The following is a 4,709-nucleotide window of genomic DNA, read 5'->3' as shown; positions in this document are numbered from 1 at the left end:
GCCGCGCATCGCAAGCGAAGACGCCCATGCAGCTGAGCAATGGCGCCAGGCTGGCAAGGCCGCACGGCATCCGGCTGCGGTGCCCGCGTGCTGGAGCTGGAAACACAGCCGACCGTTAGACGGCCGGCAGGAGATGTGTGAATGCCACGAGACATCTGGGCGCAGGGCGTGCAACACTGACATGCACAGCCGGCGGCCATGGTCATTGTCGGGCGTTTGGTCTGTATGGCGTTCGCTTGTACAACCATGTGATGCGTTGGCGTTGCATTTTGCCGGCACGACGGCACGCTCCGTTGGTGACATGGCACCGGCCGGCCAACCAGGCCCACCCGAGGAGGCGAGAGGAAGCTCCAGTGACCCCGTCAATGTTCAAAAATCAGTTCAATTTTCTGGTCCCCATGTAGGAGACGCATCAGATATGATGGCCATCAGAGCAGATTTGTATTCAAAATAGGTCCTGCTTCATCATAGCAAATGGTAAAAAGACAAACGGATGCACTCAAGGTCTGCAGCGCATGTACACGCGACAGTGTTTTACAAAAAAAAGCCATACTTGCATAATGCCACGGTACGGTGTAGCGTACCGCCAATGGTGTGAGGCGCTGGCTCACCACGCTCCCCATGGTGGGCATGGGCGGGGGGATAGGTCGTTGGCGGGAGCCGCATCCGCCCCGTCAATGCTCCCTGGAATGCAGGCCTTAGGACCATTGGACCAGCCAGATGGCCAGACCAGACGGCCAGCCAGACGGCACGTGCGCGGCGACGACACAGGATTGCATCGCCTCGAGGCGTCACGCCACACGAGGAACGCAGGTGGCAAAACTGCCACCACACGAGAAGGCCGCAGTGGCCCAACGCATACGGACATTGCAGTGAAGTGGCAAACCCACAGCCGGCCGGCTAGCCCAGCGAACGGGCGGGGGCTACACGGCGGTGTGCTACACAGTCCGGGGTCATGGGAAGAATCTCGTGTTGATTCCATGTGATTACACTAATGCACAGATCAAATATTAATCACTACAACACGTGCACACGCGCCGCTAGCAGACAAACAAGGCGGGCGGGGGGGGGGGGGGGGGGGAGGGGGCGGAATGCTTGACCATTGTCACGTAAATACACCAACACACGGATTAGATGAGAATAAGTAGAACATAATACAGACAATGGGGCAACATCTCGTTGTGATTGTCATTCGACTGCACCAATACACGGAAAAAAGGATCAATTGCACCCACACAGCTGACATACAACTCTAAGGGGAGGGGCGGGGGGGGGGGGGGGCGGGGGCGGGGGATATCTCGTGATGCGGTGATTACACAAACACACAGATGAAATAAAACACTAGGACAAGGGAAGTGGCGGCAGTACTACACTTTGATCTGACCCAAAATGCCGAGAATCTATTCAGATGCAACTGTAACAGGTGCATTTGTGTCGTGCCGGCCGCTGTCGCTATGCAAGGCCGACGTGCACGCGCCTGTTCTGTGCGCCGGGTCGGCGAGTGATTAGCAGACGAGCAGTGCTCACCCCGCCGCGCATGGGCACCAGCTCACATGACAGTTTGCAGAGCATCTTGTTGCGCCTTGAGTCGTCCGCGAAATATCCGTTGGTCGAGACGGCCAACGGTTGCGTCGACACACTCGCGCGTGACCGGATGTCGCCGACAGTTGGCGCCCATGGAGCGGTCGCCGGCGCCGACGACGCAAGTGCGTTGTTCGTCCCCTCACGCGATTGGCGATCACCGATGACGTGACCAGACATCGGTGACGTTACAGCACACCGTCACTATCAATAGATGCACATTGCCGCCGACGCGCGGCACACACCCTCTCTCCGCGCCCGTGGGCGCGCGACTGACGCCGGGACGCGTGTCGCTGCCGTCGAAATTCTCCAAGCCGCTTCTACTAGAGATTGGAAGCACGGGCGCTAGATGGCTGTCGCACCGGGCGACGAAAGCCCAGCTGGTCGTACTGCGTTTGCGTTCACGGCAGCTGGAGAATTGAGTTGCCGACTTGTTGCATGTTGAGTGCGGCGTCGCCTCGCGTCGCGTGGTAGAGCGCGGCCGTGAATCGCAAGCGAAGACGCCCATGCACCAGAGGAATGGCGCCAGTCCGGCAAGGCCGCACGGCCTCCGGCTGCGGTGCCCGTGCGCTGGAGCTGGCAACACAACCGACCATTCGACCACCCGCAGCAGGTGTGTGAATGCCACGCTGCCGGCTGAGACATCTGGCCGCAGGGCGTGCAACACTGATATGCACAGCCGGCGGCCATGGTCATTGTCAGGCGTTTGGTCTGTATGGCGTTCGCCATTACAACCATGTGATGCGTTGGCGCTGCATGTTGCCGGCCTGACTGCACGCGCTGCTGGTGACATGGCATCGGCCGGCTAGCCAGGCCAAACCGCGAGAGGAAGCTCCAGTAACCCCGCCAATGTTTAAAAATCAGTTCAATATTCTGGTCCCCATTTGGGGGACGTATCAGATATGATGCTCATGAGAACAGATTTGTAGTCATAAAAGGTCATATTTCATTATAGGAAATGGTAAAAAGACAAACGGATGCACTCAAGTTGTGCAGCGCATGTACACGCGACAGTGTTTTACAAAAAAGCCATACTTGCATAATGCCACGGTACGGTGTAGCGTGCCGCCAATGGGGTGAAGCGCTGGCTCACCGCGCTGCCCATGGTGGGCATGGTCGGGGGGGGGGGGGGGGGGGGGGGAAGGTCGTCGGCGGGATCCGACATCGCCCCGTCAATGCTGCCTGGATTGCAGGCCTTTGGCGGTCGGCGACCTCACCGCAGCCAGACGGCACGTCCGCGGCGACGACACAAGTTGCCCCAGTTGCCCAACGCCTACGGACATTGCAGGGAAGCGGCCAACCCACAGCCGGCCGGCCAACCCAGGGAACGGGCGGGGGCTACACGCCGGAGTGCGACACCGTCTGGGAAGCATCTCGTGTTGATTCCATATGATTACACTAATGCACAGATCAAGTAATAATCAGTACAGCACGTGCACACGCGCCGCTAGCAGAAATAGCGGAGGGGGAATGTCTTGATCATTGTCACGTAAATACACCAACACACGGATTCGATGAGAACAAGTAGAACATAATTCCGACAATGGGGCAGCGTCTCGTTATGATCTGCATTCCATTGCACCAATGCACGGAAAACATCAGGATCAATTGCACCCACACAGTGGGCATCAAACCCTAAGTTGGGGAGGGGGGGGGGGGGGGGGGCGGACATCTCGTGATGCGGTGATTACACTAATACACAGATCAAATAACACAGTAGGAGAAGGGTGGGTGCGGCAGTACTACACTTTGAACTGAGCCAAAATGCCGAGAAGCGATGCAGATGCAACTGCAACAGGTGCATTTGTGATGTGCCGGGAGCTGTCGCTCTGGAAGGCCGACGTGCACTCGCCTGCCCCGTGCGCTGGGTGGGCGAGCGATTTGCGACCGACGGCGAGCAGTGCCCGCCCCGCCACGCATGGGCACCAGCTCACATGGCACTTTGCAGAGCATCTTGTTGCAACTTGAGTCGTCCGCACAATATCCGGTAGTCGAGACGCGCAGCGGTTGCGTCGGCACACTCGCACGTGACCGGAGGTCGCCGACGGTTGGCGCCCCGTGGAGTGGTCGCCGGCGCCGACGACGCCAGTGCGCTGTTCGTCACGTCACGCCACTGGCAATCACGGATGACGTGACCAGACATCGGTCACGTGACAGCACACCGTCACTATCAATAGGTGCCCAGCAATGGCGAGAGGCAGAACACGTGCACACACGGCGTATGTGGGCGTACAACTGACGCCGGGACGCGCGTCAACACGGTCGAAAATCGCCCAGCCGCTGCTAGTGCCAGCATGGCCGCCAGATCGCTGGCGAACCGGGCGCCGAGAGCCAGGGTGGTCGTCATGCGTCTGCGGTGGTGGCGCGTTCCCGGCAGCTGGGTAGTTGTTGCATGTTGAGTGCGGCGTCGTCCCGCGTCACGTGGCAGAGCGAGGCCGCGCATCGCAAGCGAAGACGCCCATGCAGCTGAGCAATGGCGCCAGGCTGGCAAGGCCGCACGGCATCCGGCTGCGGTGCCCGCGTGCTGGAGCTGGAAACACAGCCGACCGTTAGACGGCCGGCAGGAGATGTGTGAATGCCACGAGACATCTGGGCGCAGGGCGTGCAACACTGACATGCACAGCCGGCGGCCATGGTCATTGTCGGGCGTTTGGTCTGTATGGCGTTCGCTTGTACAACCATGTGATGCGTTGGCGTTGCATTTTGCCGGCACGACGGCACGCTCCGTTGGTGACATGGCACCGGCCGGCCAACCAGGCCCACCCGAGGAGGCGAGAGGAAGCTCCAGTGACCCCGTCAATGTTCAAAAATCAGTTCAATTTTCTGGTCCCCATGTAGGAGACGTATCAGATATGATGGCCATCAGAGCAGATTTGTATTCAAAATAGGTCCTGCTTCATCATAGCAAATGGTAAAAAGACAAACGGATGCACTCAAGGTCTGCAGCGCATGTACACGCGACAGTGTTTTACAAAAAAAAGCCATACTTGCATAATGCCACGGTACGGTGTAGCGTACCGCCAATGGTGTGAGGCGCTGGCTCACCACGCTCCCCATGGTGGGCATGGGCGGGGGGATAGGTCGTTGGCGGGAGCCGCATCCGCCCCGTCAATGCTCCCTGGAATGCA

This window comes from Pollicipes pollicipes, unplaced genomic scaffold, assembly GCF_011947565.3.
Source record: "Pollicipes pollicipes isolate AB1234 unplaced genomic scaffold, Ppol_2.1 Scaffold_3216;HRSCAF=3773_pilon_pilon_pilon, whole genome shotgun sequence".
NCBI lineage: Eukaryota > Metazoa > Arthropoda > Thecostraca > Pollicipedomorpha > Pollicipedidae > Pollicipes > Pollicipes pollicipes.
The sequence above is the reverse complement of the archived record's forward strand: the minus strand, read 5'-3'. Positions refer to the sequence as shown.